The following is a 16393-nucleotide window of genomic DNA, read 5'->3' on the forward strand; positions in this document are numbered from 1 at the left end:
TACACATGGGACACTGGGTAGAAAAAACTGAAGTCACACCCCACTCACCAGACCCAAATACATGTGGGGGAAGGGGACCGACAAATGTTCCCATAGCACCACATGCCACTTGTTGCTAAAAATGTTAAATTGGAAAATAAGTACTTATGATATTACAGGTAGTATACTAATATCAGCTCACACACACTGTATATATATATATATATATATATATATATATATATATATATATATATATATATATATATATATATGTGTGTGTGTGTATAAATAAATATATATGTGATTTTTCACGAAACATACTTTATTTCACATGTCTATCGACTATAATAATATAATGCATTTGTATATATATATATTTATTGGTTTTGACAAAATATTGCATTGAGGCAGAGAGGGAAATGAGGATATTTGCTAAATTTTGTTTCATATTGTTTGCAAAGCAAATCAATCATCAAATACTTTAAATCTGCACTTACAGGACAGGGAAAAGGCTTGTGAATTGTAATTATAGTCTATCTATCTATCTATCTATCTATCTATCTATCTATCTATCTATCTATCTATCTAATATCTATGTGTGTCTGCCTATCTATTTAGCTATCATTTATTATTTATATCTGTTTATCTAACATCCATCTATCCTATCTATCTATCTATCTATCTATCTATCTATCTATCTATCTATCTATCTAATATCTATCCTATCTATCTATTTATCTAATATCTATCTATGCATCTATCTATATTTATCTTTCTATCTAGATTTAATGCATTTGAGAATGATTTGCTTTGTAAGTACTACACAGCAATCTGCTTCTGCACTGGTAATTTGTTGTCGAGACCAGAAAACTGAGAGTAATACGTGACATATATGATATATCTGAAAATCTGTATATATATAATTTACAGAAGCAGGTTAGATAGATGTGATAGATGTCACCCCCACGCAATTTGAGGTATTTTCTGCGGATTAAATCACAAATCTTGAATAAATTATGCAAGTGCTCATTACTTTAATCCCGACTATGAAACCAATTTAAAAAACAGGTTTTGGAAACGTTGTCTCTGTCCTGAAGAAAAAGGTAAAAAGCCGGGGAAGTGAGCGGCACCTGCTGCGCCTGGCTGTCCCTGCACACGGTGCGGCCGGAGCCGGTGCGGTCTCTGTGCGCGGCGCCTCCATTTATGGGAAACCTAATATTGTTTTTAAACACGGAAAGCTAAAATAACAAGGTTCTGCCTTAGCAGCTTCCCTCGCACTCAAACGTAAATGTCTTGGAAAACCACGTGCTAATATTACTAGTATTTTACTAAGCTGGCAATTTCCTGGGGAGTGGTTATTACTGGAGCTACATACAGTCAGAAGCAGTAGCCACAGGCTAATGCCGCAGCCCTCACTGCTGTGCACACTGCTCGCTTGTCTTCATCCTGCTGCTGCACTTATAATGAATGGATCGCTAACGAAAAAAAGGTGGAAAACCTAGAAAACAACCGCTCCTCCTCCAGCAATAAACTTCCAGTATTTGTATGTTTGTCATTAAATCTATGTGTTTGGCTACATAGAGAAAGTCTGAAAATAATTCACATGCGTTATCATTCTTCCTGGTGCTTAATAAATATTGCAGTACAGAGGAAGATGCACTATATATATATATATATATATATATATATATATATATATATATATATATATATATATATATATATATATATATATATATACAGTCCAGTAGGTATGTGATTACTGTTGTGTACAATGTTGTATTGTGCCATTTTCTGGCAAACATGTGGAACTGATTTTATTTCTAGCAAAGTTCTGCTTGAAAATAAATTTAAAAGTTCCTTTAAAAAGTAACAAAATGCTTTTAATTTTATAAAGATTTTCTCATGAAAACATTTGCTCTGAATCGCTAATATTTGTGTTCCTGGTTAACAAATAGATAGATAGAAAGAAAGAACAAAATATAGATATATAGAAATATAGATAGATAGATATGCAAAAAAGTAGCTCTCCTTAGTCCAATTCTCAATGGTTTATTAACCCATCATAGCAGGACAACATTTTGCTTGAAGTGTGGAACTTTCTCAAGACTTGGGTCAACAAACCATTGACAATTGGACCATGGAGAGTTACCTTTATCTTTTTTAGATACTTTGAGGTTTGGTTTAGCCTGAAAAACCTTTTATGCACTCAACTTTGCATTTTTTTTTTGCCTCTGATGTACCTGTATTAATGTAAAGAACATGAATAACATAAACATCTGTATTGTTATACAGTGTGTTTTATGTCTTTTTATGTCTTTTTATGTTTCTCTACAAATGTGTCAGTCTATGCTGAACTTTTAACATTTTATTCCCAAGCAATGAAGATCAAGATCGTCACTGTTATATGTCCATCCTAATTAAAGAGGTCAGTTGTGCAAGAAAATATGACAAAATAGAATTGAAAGAAGTGAAATGCCTTTTTAAATATCTAATATTATTGTTATTATCAATAATGAAACAGCCATTGAAGAGTGATCTGTGGCATATAGGGTAACCTGGAATAGCCAACTCATTGTATAACTATAGTCCTAGTAGGCAATGATCTTCTATGTTTTTGATCCACTTTTTTCGGTTAACAATACTAAGGCAAAATGCCGATGAAAATGCTGCTGCGTGAAAGTGCTCTTATGTGTTTTTATAAGAAATGAAGAGGCGGCCATACATGCTGAGAATAACTTTATAGGGAGGCAGGTTGTGCTGCCGCCATGACTAAAGAGCAGAGAATGTACCTCAGTAAGAATTCCACTTTCTTTGATGTAGGACACATATCAATCACATTTTTTTAAACTAAATAATGGGTCTGCAAAATGATTGGGACAAATACAAAAAATTGCACCACACATAAGAAAGGTTGTAGATATCCCTCCAGCCACTATTATTAAGCCACAGAATTCAAGAATGGTGTGTCTGGTACAATATAGAGAAATGCTATTATGTTAGCACTTCACATATGAGTCGTCGTCAATTTACATAATAGTCCTACCAGATGTATAATGGCGAAAAGAGCGTTCTCTGTAAAGCTTCACTTTTAGTAAGACTTCTTGAAAAAAAATCAGTATTAGTAAAACATAGTTTTGAGCATTCTACCATAGAAACTGTTAATTGGTTATAAAAGAGACAACCCATTGAAGAGAAATGTTTTAGAGGGGCAACAATACAGAGAAGATCATTAAGGTTCCAACCAGTTTCTCACATGAATATAACATGTTAAAGGGGTGGTCCAAAGTTCCAATTAATTTTCATCCTAAATCCCTATCTATTTATTGCCCTCATTTATACTAATTTCTAATATACTTACATTAAACATTCCCTATCCTTCCCTAACTACACTACCTAACTGCTTTTCTTCACTTTCTTTTTGATAACTCTTTGCAGCCTCTGCCCCCTCCCTGAGATGTCATCAGTGAAGGCCGTCCCCTCCCAAACAAAATACCCCAAACAATTATTTAGCGGGGTCATGGAACATAGGTGCAGTCACGGAAACACATACCTCTCAAGTTTTAAATACAGAAAAGAAAAATGTGTACCCTGCATCTTAAAAATTGTGAAGCTATGAAAGCCTTATTATGCCCCCCACATACTATGATGCCCACCCCAAGTGCCTGCAGCATAGCAGCATGCATCCCACAGTGCCTCCAATGCAGTATGATGCCCCCACAGTGTTCCCAACATAGTATGATGTCCCGATATTGCCTCCCACATACAGTATCATTTCCATCTACAGTATACATCATTATACCTACACACAATCTGATGCCTGGAGATGAAAAGATTAATAAACATGACTAATAACTAATGTGTACAGAGGATCTATCTCTAAATATATAAATGGTCATGTATACCCTTGGACTCCTGTAAAGATACAGTTCAGCGCCAAAAAGGGCAAATTGTGAACATATAAAAGAAACAGGAGCTGCTAAATAGCAAACAATTTTATTGACACAAAATCACAATATTAAGAATAAAACTTAATTAAAAGGCGGGTGGGCCAGTCTGCTCAGTAGTGATCCAAAATGTGGCACCACAACCAGGCCACAGCCAGACAGCGATGGTGCCACTTCCCCTACGCGCGTTTCTGCCGCGCATCTCCATAAGGCATTACCCCACACAGTATGATTCTCATATGCATGCATCCACATAAACAGACGCAAACTATGATCATGACCCCACAATAGATTTCCCTCCACATAGTATGATGCCCTCATAATGAATTTCCACATAGTATGTTTCCCTCATAGTGCATTATCCTCACAGTATTATGTCCCCATAATTACAATCACCAATAATGCATCTCACAGTGACATAACATAGTGTGGTGGCCCCAGCACAGTATAATACCCTACAGTCCCCACTTAACAGTATTATGCCCACCAACACTTTATAATTCTCCCACAGTGTCCTTCGAGACAGTATGATGCTGGAGGAGGTGGTTTAAATAGTAAGTGACCTCCAGCTATTTGCTGGGGACACTTTAGAGGAACGCGCACGGCCCCTTTAAGAAAGAGGAAGTGTGCACGCGCCCTAAACACAGTGCGTAGAGACTCTCTAGGAGTGAATGCACCCTGGGCAGTAGGAGACCCGAAGGAGCAGAACGGGAGCCTCGACGGTGAGTACTCTGGTGCCTCCGCAGGGAGAGAGGAACTGCAGGCAGAGATGTGGGCGCTACACAAACCAATATGCAGGTGCACAAGTAGACTGTGGCTAATACACACACACTCACATATATATATATATATATATATATATATATATATATATATATATATATATATATATATATATATACAGAGACACATACTCAGGGTCAGCACATTAGACTTAATTAACTACTGTAAATTATTCCACTACTGCTAGAAGCGTAAAAATGTCAGGTACTTAACTACCATTTTTTTTAATCACAAAGTCTCCAACAACAAGGTGACCTGATGCATAGACCCTACATTTGTTAATTTATAGTTGTATAGTTTTTGAATTTGAAGGTAGACATACTGTAAGTGCATCAAGTTCAACCTATAGCCTAACATGTTAATCCAGAGGAAGGCAAAAACCCCATGGGTGAGACACTGATAGCGCCATATTAGGGGGAAAATTCCTTACTGATTCCACATCCTGCAATCAGACTAGTTCTCAGGATCAACAACCCGTCACTGAACTTAGTACCCATAAACTGTAATATTATATTTCTCAAGAAAGACACCCAGGCCCTTCCTTGATCTTTTGCAGTGAAGCAACCATTACAACATTATGTTCCATGGTCTCACTACACTTACAGTAAAGAATCTGCAATTATGAATAAACCGTCTTTCTTTTAGATGTAGAGGATGCCCCTTGTCATCATTGCAGACCTAAGGGTACTGTCACACAGTGGCACTTTGGTCGCTACGACGGTACGATTCGTGACGTTCCAGCGATATCCATATGATATCGCTGTGTCTGACACGCAGCAGCGATCAGGGACCCTGCTGAGAATCGTACGTCGTAGCAGATCGTTTGGAACTTTCTTTCGTCGCTGGATCTCCCGCTGTCATCGCTGGATCGTTGTGTGTGACAGCGATCCAGCGATGCGTTCGCTTGTAACCAGGGTAAACATCGGGTTACTAAGCGCAGGGCCGCGCTTAGTAACCCGATGTTTACCGTGGTTACCAGCGTAAAAGTAAAAAAAAAAAAACGTACATACTCACATTCCGGTGTCCTTCAGGTCCCTCGCAGTCTGCTTCCCGCTCTGACTGACTGCCGGCCGGAAAGTGAGAGCAGATCACAGCGGCGACGTCACCACTGTGATCTGCTTTCACTTTACGGCGGCACTCAGTCAGTGCGGGAAGCAGACGGCAAGGGACCTGAAGGACACCGGAATGTGAGTATGTACGTTTTTTTTTTTTTACTTTTACGCTGGTAACCAGGGTAAACATCGGGTTACTAAGCGCGGCCCTGCGCTTAGTAACCCGATGTTTACCCTGGTTACCCGGGACCTCGGCATCGTTGGTCGCTGGAGAGCGGTCTGTGTGACAGCTCTCCAGCGACCACACAACGACTTTCCAACGATCACGGCCAGGTCGTATCACTGGTCGTGATCGTTGGAAAGTTGCAGAGTGTGACAGTACCCTAAGTGTAAAAAGCTCTTTTGAAAGATCTCTGTACTGTTCCTTCATATATTTGTACATTGTAATAAGATTGACCCTAATTTAATTAAAGGTTTTAATTCAAGCCAAACCAGATGCTCCAGTTTATTCAAGGCCTAGCTGGATATTAGGGAGATAAATTCAAAGATGTAGGGTCCATTCATGAGGTACACCTTGTTGTGGTTGGATGACTTACACACTTATTGATCAAACAATGTGAAAAAAGTAACTTAGGTTTGAAAGAAGCCCTCACATGCACATTTTGTCATTAAATCTGTGTATATGTGCATGTAGTGTAGGATGATTGTATTACTATACTCACCTACCGCTGGTTTCTCTGGGATGAAGCACAATCTCTTCTAAGTGACATCACTGCAATCCAGATTAACTGGCTCACTCTGCTCTCTATGTGTGAGTTGGAAGACTCTATTATAATGTAATCCTATGGAGCGTCAGAACGAGGTGCTGGATACCGGAGAAGGAGGCGATCGTTGAGTACATTAATACAATCACACTACACACCATACACATATACACACAATTAATAAAAACATATTAATGAATGCACTTTTTTGACAGCATGAATAGCAATAGAGGAATTCATGTATTTTTTCATTTCAGTACACTGATACATTGTGTATTTAAGGTGGATATAAAAAGTTTGCACCCCCTTTTAAAATGGCTTTTTTGTTGTCATGTAACAAAATCAAACGAAGAAGAATCACTTCAGAACTAATTTCATTGAAAACATTTTTGGGTGGAAAAAGAAAAATAAAGAGCTAAAGTAATGTGGTTGCATAAATATACAAACCCTTAAACTAAAACTTTGTTGTAATAACCTTTCAATTTATGACAGTATTCTATAGTAGTAGTAATCTATCTACATGGCACATCTAGAATTGGCAATCTGTGCCCACTCTTCCTTGCAGTAGTGCTCCATATCCATCAGATTTTATACAGGCCTCTTTAGATCAACTCACAGATTTTCAATTGTATTCAGATCTGGGCTATGGCTGGGCTATTGCAAAACTTTGATCTTCATCTGACAAAGCCATTTTTTTTATAATTTGGAGGTATGTTTAGAGTCATTGTTGTGCTGAAAGGTGGAGTTCCTCTTTGTCTTCAGCTTTTTAGCACAGGCCTGAGGGTTTTGATGCAAAATCAACAGGTATTTGAAACTTTTCATAATTCCTACCACATTAACTAAAACCCCCACTCCAACAGCCAAAAAACAGTCCCAAAGCATCATGCTGCCTCCAACATGCTTCACGGTAAGTATTGTGCTCTTTTTAAAGGGAATCTGTCACCCCAAAATTCGCCTATATGCTAAGGCCATCAGCATCAGGGGCTTATCTACAGCATTCTGTAATGCTGTAGATAATCCCCAGATATAACCTGAAAGATAAGAAAAACAGGTTAGATTATACTCACCCAGGGGCGGTCCCACTGCGGTCCGGTCCAATGGGTGTCACGGTCCGGGTCCGGCGCCTCCCATCTTCATACAATGACGTCCTCTTCTTTGCTTCCTGCTGCGGTTCCTGCACAGGCGTACTTTATCTGCCCTGTTGAGGGCAGAGCAAAGTACTGCAGTGTGCAGGCGCCGTGAAAGGTCAGAGAGGCCCGGCACCTGCGCACTGCAGTACTTTGCTCTGCCCTCAACAAGGCAGACAAAGTACGCCTGCGCCGCAGCCACAGCAGCAAGCAAAGAAGAGGATGACATCGTATGAAGATGGAAGGCGCTGGACCCGGACCGCGACGCTCTTCGGATCCGAACCGCATCTGAACCGCCCCTGGGTGATAATCTAACTTGTTTTTCTTATCTTACAGGTTACATCGGGGGCTTATCTAGAGCATTACAGAATGCTGTAGATAAGCCCCTGATGCCGGTGGCCTTACCTTATAGGCAAATTTTGGGGTGACAGATTCCCTTTAATTGATGTGCACAAAACAGACCTTTTGGAATTGTGGCAAAAATGTTAAACCTTGATTTAATTAAACTACAACAAGTTTTCCTGCATGCTTTCGGCAGACTTAATGTAGGTTTTGGGAAAATAGCTAGGTTTGGATGCTTTTCTTTATTAGAAAAAGCTTCTGTCTTGCCACTTTACCCCACATGTCAGACATATGAAGAATAGGGGATATAGTTGGTACATTCAGTATACAATCGGTATTTGCCAGGCATTCCTGCAGCTCCTTTAGTTTTGCTGTAGACCTCTTGGCATCTTCCCGGGTCCATTTTCTTCTTGTCTTTTCAGCAATTTCTATGGTATTTTCAATTCTAGGTGATATGAATGCTGTGCCAGTTTTAGTCACTTCTTGATGTCCTTCTTCACAGTTTTCCATGGTATATTTCTAATGCCTTGGAATTTATTTTGTATCCTTCTCCTGACTGATAACTTTTAACCATGAAATCCCTTTGCTGTGTTGTAAGCTATTTATGGACCATGGCTTTTGATGTAAAATGCAACCAAGAAAATGTCATTAAAATATTGCTAGAACAGCTTTATATGGGGTTAAAGAATCACTTTAAATGATCTGTACTGACCTGTGTACTGACTCCAATTTAACCTGAATTTAAATGTGATTAACTAACTCCGAACACAGACACACTGGGTTGCATTATAAGACATTTTGATTCTGAAGATGTTTACTAAGAATAGTTGCGTGACAAAAGCTGCTCACTAATATGAGAAACCTATTGTGAAAGTAATTACGACATGTGACCTTACATACCAAGATGAGAATTGAGCAGGTATCTAATAAGAACACTTTGAACTCTATTTTTGGGACTATTAGGTCTCATCTTTTTCAGGGTCGAAATTAGAAGTTGTGTGTGAAACTTGAGAGCTTCCTCAGATTAATCTTTCAATGATCAGATGTTAAAGTGAGCAAGTGCTTTACTCTCAGATGCATGTATACAGTAGCTGGTAATATTTGCATTGTCCTTTTTTTATTCCTTTGTTCTGCAGCTCCCACATATGTAAAGCGTTCATTAGCTGGCTACTTTTTGCTCATATGAAGAAGCACTATGGGGGTATAATAATAACCTTGTGATGATGTGCAATGTTTCCAGCAAACAGGTTTTTTTTTCTGAACTCATATTCTGCCAGCTGTTCATACAGCCTTAATTAAAGTCAAAATCTACACACCTGTATTTCTCAATAAAATCTTTAAAATGCAGAAACCGAAAAAGAATTGATTATATTTCACCAGTAAAATATTAACTATGAGCTTGTGAAATGTTTATGTAGCCTTCAGCGATGTTACTCGTACGCAGTGGCATGTGGGTGAGTTTTCCACCCATACACATATTGAAGATTTCTAAAACTCAGAAAGTTGTTTGTAACAAGGCAGTCATATGTTTTCTCTTCGCCAATAACCGATACTGTCGAATGGGCTGGGCTATGTATGGGAAGGGTTGCCCAAATACATTTGTCATGAATTTTTGCTTTGATGTTCCTGCATATATTTCTGTTGACAGTTTCTTCTTCTGTGAAAATGAATGAGTGAACTGAGAAAATAGCATTGTAAACCTTCATCTTAATGCATGTTAGGTATTTTTTTTAATGCATTTCTTTTACATGTGGTTTTAAAGGGAACCTGACAGCAGTTTCAAACTTTCCAAACTACTGGCAGAATATAATATCATCAGACTACCTTATTACAATAAGCTTATTATTATTATTATCGACTTTCAGCTGAATCTCGAGCCATGGCAACTTGATGGATGAACACTTTGCAGGAGCATCAAAGTTGTGCAAGCCTTGATAGATCCACCAATGTCTTCTCCATCATTATCTTGATTGCATAAAGCCATCTGGTTGCTGGTCTTCCTCTTCGCCTTGTTCCTTCCATTCTTCCGACTATGATGTCCTTCTCCAGTGTTTGCTCTCTTCGTGTGATGTGTCCAAAGTAGACGAGTCACTACTTTGGACACATTGGGCACTACTTTGGGTGTCACTCGAAGCAAGTTATCCTTGCTTCGAGTGACATGTGTGGCTTGATTTTTTCCAAAACTGATTTGTTTGTTCTTCTTGTCATCCATGGTTTTTATACCATCCTTCTCCAGCATCAAATTTAAAAGGTGTCAATTCTTCTTATGTCTTGTTTCTTTACAGTCTAAGTTGTGCATCCACATGTTACTTACTGAAAAGACCAGTCTACATACAAGCCATGTCTTCGTCGCCAGTGAAATGTTCCTCGATTTGAAGACCTTGTCCAGTGACTTCATTGTTGATTTGCCCATACCTATTCTCCTATTGACTTCCGGTGTTGTCTCTGCATCTTGAGTGATCATTGATCCTAGTAGGTTAAAGTCCTTTATAACTTCTAGTTCATCACTGTCCATCTTAAATATATGTTCCAGTTGTACTTGGCAGTAATCAATATATTTGTCCTCCTTGTATTAAGTAGGAGTCTTAGATAGCCTAAAAACAAGTCAGACATATGGAGAAGAGTCCAGGTAAGGAGACAAGAGCCCACTCTCCCCAGCTTCTCCTCATTTGACAGGTTTTTTTTCTATACAAAAACCTGTCAAGCAAGCCAAACCAGGCAGGGAGCAGCCTGATAGATCCACCCAGCAGACTTTTCATCCCCTACTTGGACTATTCTCCTTGCGCTATACTCGTATTTCAAGTCATTTTTTTCACTGAAAGGCCGCTGTATTTCAAAATAACTTTCTCTAGTATTGAACTTTGTGCTGCCCAAAGTATTTTTCAAAATGCCGTAAATATATTTAAGTGTAAAGTTTTTATTAAATCATTATTTAGTCAGATTGAGGGTCTAGGGGTTGGAATATTCTACTTGACAACAAAGAGAACGTTTTTAAAGTTAAAGGGGTAGTCTCATATTTCAAAGTAATGGCAAAGTAATGGGATATCAACAAAATATCCCATCTTATTGGAGGATATCTGGCAGCAGCACCACTTTAAACTATGTTTCTCTCTAAAACTCACGGTAAAGCTGGAGACACAAAAAGTGCAAATAGGGTCTTACCAGATAGCAAAGTGGTCTAAGATATTATAGGTATACTCACATGATAGGGTTCTGACAATCACAACCCCTGTAGAAGCATGTAAAGGCTGCAGCAGGAGCACCAAGGAGATATGATGCAATGAATGAGGAATATGGTGGTTCAAAATTCGCGCTGCCCAAGGTTCCAAAAATGTTATCACATATGGAGGTGAAGCATGAATGCGGTTTATTTGTCAATGCATTACAAGGTTTCCAAACTTCAGCAGGACAAAACCACAATGATCAACCTTGAAACACGTTGACAAATAAACCACATTCATACTTCACCTCCGTGTGTGATCACATTTTTGGAACCTTGGGCAGTTCAGGTTTTGAACCACTGTATTCCTCGTTCATTGCATTGTTTCTCTGAAACTCCACATAAATGTTTGGAATGCAGGAGCTGATTCATATTAGAGAGTAAAAAATTGTATCATTCTTACTCCGGTCCCTGTTCACCTTACAAGAGTAAGACTCCAGGACTGTAGTGCTTGACATAATGTGGATACTTTTAATCCTTACTCTGGCATGAAGATGAAGGAAAAACGGATAAAACTGCTGTGCTGCTGGTGAATAAAGATGTGCAAAAGTAGCATGGAAGTAAAGAATCATGCACCAATCGTGGACCCAGGCATTCGGCCCACTGAGTTGGATGTTTAGATGACACAGGCCTAATCATTCTAGTAGTGTTTAGGCTCTTAGGGTACCGTCACACAGTGGCATTTTCATCGCTACGACGGCACGATTCGTGACGTTCTAGCGATATCGTTACGATCTCGCAGTGTCTGACACGCTACTGCGATCAGGGACCCTGCTGAGAATCGTACGTCGTAGCAGATCGTTTGAAACTTTCTTTCGTCGCTGGATCTCCCGCTGTCATCGCTGGATCGTTGTGTGCGACAGCGATCCAGCGATGCGTTCGCTTGTAACCAGGGTAAACATCGGGTTACTAAGCGCAGGGCCGCGCTTAGTAACCCGATGTTTACCGTGGTTACCAGCGTAAAAGTAAAAAAAAAAAAAACGTACATACTCACCATCTGATGTCCGTCAGGTCCCTTGCCATCTGCTTCCCGCTCTGACTGTCTGCCGGCCGGAAAGTGAGAGCAGATCACAGCGGTGACGTCGCCGCTGTGATCTGCTTTCACTTTACGGCGGCACTCAGTCAGAGCGGGAAGCAGACAGCAAGGGACCTGACGGACATCAGATGGTGAGTATGTACGTTTTTTTTTTTTTTTACTTTTACGCTGGTAACCACGGTAAACATCGGGTTACTAAGCGCGGCCCTGCGCTTAGTAACCCGATGTTTACCCTGGTTACCAGCGAACCTCGGCATCGTTGGTCGCTGGAGAGCGGTCTGTGTGACAGCTCCCCAGCGACCACACAACGACTTACCAACGATCACGGCCAGGTCGTATCGTATAGGTCGTGATCGTTGGTAAATCGTATAGTGAGACGGTACCCTTAGTGGTCAGGTCCTTGCTTATCTTGGTGCCAGAGGTGGCAAATTACCATTTGTTTTGTCTCAGAATTCTCTAAAAAAGTTCCAGACTGAGGAACAGGTATCTCTGTGACTGAGAAATTCAGGAGTGTTGGTGCTCTATGAAACAGTTGCCAGCCTCCTCCCTCTGGTCACCCCACTGCCTCTTCCTGCCTGTTTTGGTGTCGCTGATCACTCCCTCTCAACTCTGCATGCCTCGTTCTGCATGACTGATTCCCAGGTTGGGTCGGTGACTTCATCATCCGCAATCTTGTTTTCCACCGCAGCACCATGGTCCTCTTGACTTAACAACAACCTGAGTTATCGGCAACTGTGCCTCATCGTCATCTTCCTTCTTAGACAAAATTTGCCACTCCCCACTGTCATGTTTTTGTGGCCATGGCTGTTCTAAGTTTTGTGCATCACTAAACAGCATCTCCTCCTTTTCCTCTTGGAACAAGCAGGGTGAGAAGCCACAATCAAGAAGCAATGCTGTAAAGAGACCCTCGGAATGTCCTAGTGTGGCATCTCTAGTCTCCTGGGACTCAACAAGGTGGGAGGAAGGAGGATCAAGGTGAGGATTAAGTGATCCAGACTGTTGGCTGGTGACACTGGACAGTGTGGAAGACTGTGTGGTGATGCTAAGCATGCTGGAAGCATTATCTGCAATCCAACCTTACCACCTGTTCTCACTGCTCTGGCTTCAGAAGTGGTGTACCGTGCCTCCCTGCAAAGTGAGACAGAAACCTATGTGTCGTGGATGAGGGTGTTTTTTGTGCTACAGCAACAGGCATAGTCACTCTTGCCCCACGTCCTCGTTGTCTGCATGCACCATCATCAGCACTTCCATTTCCCTGTCCCTTATCGCACACATTACATATTTTCTAATTGATAGGTCTTTTGAAACCAAGTTTATTTTTAATTTTAAAAAATGTGTCATCTGCAGCAGTCAAAGCATTTTTTGGAGTTTAATACCACCTTTATGTACCACAAAGCACATAATACTCTATTGCTGAGTAACTGAATCCAGAAAAAGTTTCCAATGCTTTTTTGGAGTGTTATATACCGCTGAAATGTACCAGAAAGCATGTAATACTCTTTGGGTGAGTAATTGATTCCAGAAAAAATGTTCAATACATTTTTGGAGTGTTATATACCACCAAAATGTATCACAGAGCACATAGTACAGTATGGATGAGTAGTTAAATACAGACAAATTTTTCAACACTTTTTTTGAGTGCTATATACCACCTTTATGTACCACAAAGCACGTAATACTCTATGGATGAGTAATTGAATCCAGAAAAAAAGTCACTGCTATTTTGGAGTTTCAAATACCACAAAGATGTACCACAAGGCATGCATTACTGTATGAATGAGTAATTTAATCCAGAAAAAAATTTCAATGCTTTTTTTAGTGTTATATACCATTCAAAAGTGTACCACAAAGCACGTGTTACTCCATGGGTGAGTAACTGAATCTGGAGTGGAATTTGGAGTGTTATATACCACACAAAAATGTAACGCAAAGTACATAATACTTTATGGGTGAGTAATTGAATTTAAAAAAATCAACGCGTTTTTGGAGTGTTATGTACCAGTGAAATGTACCATAGAGAACTTAATACTATATGGGTAAGAAATTGAATCAGGACAAATTTTTCAATGCTTTTTTGGAGTGTTATATACCACCAAAATATACTACAAAGCACAAAATACTGTATAGATGAGTAATTGAATCCAGAAAAAAAAAACAACTCTTTTTGGGAGTGTTATTAACCACAGAGATGTACCACAAAGCACGCACTACTCTATGGAAGACTAATTGAAAACAGAAAGTTTTTTCAATGCTTTTTTGGAATGTTACATATAACTGAAATGTACATCAGAGCATGTAATGCTTTATGGATGAGTAATTGAATACCAAAAAAATTGACAACGCTTTTTTGGAGTGTTGTGTACCACAGATATGTACCTCAAGGCAAGTAAAAAAAAAATGAAGGTAGAAACGATTCAGCGGGAATAGAGACTTTCTTTTAAAAGTAAACCTTAGCATTATTCAAGTCTAAAAAACTAAAAAAATACAGGTAATGTAGTATAAAATACTGTTAACAGAACCTACTAGTTTCGTCAAGCTGTCTTACTCTTGGTCTCTAAAGCAAGCAATACTTTACTGATGAGTAACTGAATCCAGAACATTTTTTCAATGCTTTTTTGGAGTGTTATACAGTGGGTACGGAAAGTATTCAGACCCCTTTAACTTTTTACTCTTTGTTTCATTGCAGCCATTTGGTAATTCAAAAAAGTTCATTTTTTTCTCATTAATGAAACACTCTGCACCCCATCTTGACTGAAAAAAAAACAAATGTAGAAATTTTTGCAAATTTATTAAAAAAGAAAAACTGAAATATCACATGGTCATAAGTATTCAGACCCTTTGCTCAGTATTGAGGAGAAGCACCCTTTTGAACTAGTACAGCCATGATTCTTCTTGGGAATGATGCAACAAGTTTTTCACACCTGGATTTGGGGATCCTCTGCCATTCTTCCTTGCAGATCCTCTCCAGTTCCGTCAGGTTGGATGGTAAACGTTGGTGGACAGCCATTTTCAGGTCTCCCCAGAGATGCTCAATTGGGTTTAGATCAGGGCTCTGGCTGGGTCAGTCAAGAATGGTCACAGAGTTGTTCTGAAGCCACTCCTTTGTTATTTTAGCTGTGTGCTTAGGGTCATTGTCTTGTTGGAAGGTGAACTTTCGGCCAAGTCTGAGGTCCAGAGCACTCTGCAAGAGGTTTTCATGCAAGATATCTTTGTACTTGGCAGCATTCATGTTTCCTTCAATGTCAACCAGTCATCCTGTCCCTACAGCTGAAAAACACCCCCATAGCATGATGCTGCCACCACCATGTTTCACTATTGGGATTGTATTGGGCAGGTGATGAGCAGTGCCTGGTTTTCTCCACACATACCGCTAAGAATAAGCACCTAAAAAGGTCTATCTTCATCTCATCAGACTAGAGAATCTTATTTCTCATAGTCTGGGAGTCATTCATGTGTTTTTTTTAGCAAACTCTATGCGGGCTTTCATATGTCTTGCACTGAGGAGGGGCTTCAGTCCAGCCACTCTGCCATAAAGGCCCAATTGGTGGAGGGCTGCAGTGATAGTTGACTTTGTGAAACTTTCTCCCATCTGCCTTCTGCATCTCTGGAGCTCAGTCACATTGATCTTGGGGTTCTTCTTTACCTCTCTCACCATGGCTCTTCTCCCACAATTGCTCAGTTTGGCTGGATGGCCAGGTCTAGAAAGTCTGCTGGTCCCAAACTTCTTCCATTTAAGGATTATGGAAACCACTGCGCTCCTAGGAACCTTGAGTAATGCAGAAATTATTTTGTAACCTTGGCCAAATCTGTGCGTTGCCACAATTCTGTCTCTGGGCTCCTTGGCCAGTGCCTTTGACCTCATGATTCTCGTTTGGTCTGACATGCACTGTGAGCTGTGAGGTCTTATATAGACAGGTGTGTGCCTTTTCAAATCAAGTCCTATCAGTTTAATTAAACACAGCTGGACTCCAATGAAGGAGTAGAACCATCTCAAGGAGCATCACAAGGAAATGGACAGCATGTGACTTAAATATGAGTGTCTGAGAAAAGGTTCTGAATACTTATGACCATGTGATATTTCAGTTTTTCTTTTTTAATAAATTTACAAAAATTTCTACATTTCTGTTTTTGTTTTCAGAA

Source organism: Ranitomeya variabilis, chromosome 6 (genome assembly GCF_051348905.1).
Source record: "Ranitomeya variabilis isolate aRanVar5 chromosome 6, aRanVar5.hap1, whole genome shotgun sequence".
Classification (NCBI taxonomy): Eukaryota; Metazoa; Chordata; class Amphibia; order Anura; family Dendrobatidae; genus Ranitomeya; species Ranitomeya variabilis.